Raw genomic sequence first — 1,816 nt, 5'->3', positions numbered from 1 at the left:
TAATAAAGAAAGTTTAGATCCTCACAAAAAGAAGGTCTGCTAACAGTGGACTCAGCTTGTATGAGTGACTGGGAAGAGGTGGGAGAAAGGATGAAGTGGCTGAGATGGAGGAGCTTTGTCAGGGTTACAACCAAGGCAGCATCAGGAGGGAAATTTCAGATTGAGACTGATGCACGAAATGTCCTCTGGGGGCATTAGAAGAGGAACAAGGAGAACGAGGAGGAAATGGTAGGTACATAGTTTGTTCCCAGTTTTTAGTTAAGTTCTACTCATCTAACTCACGGTAAAAATGCATCTTGTAGATATTCAAAGATGATATAGATATAGATTTGAAATTATTATTCTTTTGTACAATAATGTATGTATGATTGTTAACCTTAAGTTTGGCAGGTAATTTATCCTTTTATTGATTTTTTCCAGATGAGGATTACTTGCCGGAAAAGTGTAAATCGTTTATACAAAGAAGTTTATGAAAAATTTGCCACAGATCATTGCTTTGCCCTTTGCCACATGGTAGATAATGTCAACCAGACTCTGAACTCTGAGACATTATTAGGAGCTGCTCTCTCCATTATTATGATAAAAATGCTTATCAACCGAGCGATAGATATGAATTATTTGGAAAAGTTGTGAGATGGTTTTCCAAAAAAATTATATATAAACCCAGTAAAAACTGGAGGAAGATTATTGGGATACACCTTAGAGAAGTGTGGCCTAAGAGGTTTAGAGTAAAATTGCATTCAAACAGAGAGCTGTTACAGTTTGTTGTGGTTTGCAGCTGTTTAGGTATGAACATTCGTCTTGTCTGTCACTGCAACAGATGTCTTGGAAGCCATCAGAAGATGCATAATTAGACCTTCCAAGAAGGGGGGGAAGTAAATAAACAATATTAAGAACCTTTCTGTCACAGCCATCAGTACTCATGTAAAAGGAAAGTGAGTACAGGTGAAAAAGGAAGAAAGAACCAAAATAAGAAAATGTTATCCCAGATACTGATGAAGAGCCAATCAACAAAAAGAATAAACAAAAAGAACAACAAAAAAGCTACTGAGACAAAGAGGCAGCTGCTCTCCAAATCACAAAAGAGAAGTCCAGAGGACTGTTGATGATGATGACAGTTGTGACTTTGACCTTCTGATGAGAAAAAAATAAAGAAAGGGCCTAAAGCAGCTACCTCTCACAGGCGAAAAAGTGGGAAAGAGGTCTTCGGATGGGGCAGTGATGAGAAAAAATAAGAAGAAGACAAAAACAGGGGAAAGATGACAAGGACGGGAAAAAAAGAAAATCAGAAGGATTACTAGAATGGGAGAAGTATATGTCGAAGAAGAAGAGAAGTGTTTGTGTGGACATCACAAGTGGGAAAAAATTCACTGTGTGGCAGAAGTTCAGGTATTTTGATATTTGAGCCGCTCATGTGATAGAATCTATTGCCTAGACATATTTCAAAAATATTATTATTAATAATCTTGTTGGAAGAGTAAAGAGGAAATAATTATTTATATTATCAGATACGCATGCCATCCTCATCAGCTTACATCACTGGCTATAATGCCAATCTGGACTGTGAAAGTTTTTTGGATATAAACAAGCGCTACTTTCAAATTGGCTTTATAGTGAAAAGAAGGTGGGTTGGAATAATTTAAAATTCACACTTGTTCATTGCTAGTAGGACTTAATCAGCAAAAAAGTGGTTGATTTACGCTTGATGCTATTTAGTATTTTTTTTTTTGAGACTGAGTCTATAAGTGAGACCTCTTGGATATACATGCCTTTATACATCAGAAATATTCTAAAGAGAAAAACATGTACCCTTACT

General features: G+C 36.4%; 1 protein-coding gene across 1 annotated transcript in view; it reads right to left on the bottom strand.

Moving 5' to 3' along the window:
* Positions 1-1,816, bottom strand: part of LOC119594266 (DNA repair protein complementing XP-C cells homolog) — a gene marked incomplete in the record, with an annotated part of 63,731 nt that overhangs the window by 58,520 nt on the left and 3,395 nt on the right.

Source organism: Penaeus monodon, chromosome 33 (assembly GCF_015228065.2).
Source record: "Penaeus monodon isolate SGIC_2016 chromosome 33, NSTDA_Pmon_1, whole genome shotgun sequence".
NCBI lineage: Eukaryota > Metazoa > Arthropoda > Malacostraca > Decapoda > Penaeidae > Penaeus > Penaeus monodon.
This window is presented reverse-complemented; position numbering and strand designations above follow the sequence as displayed.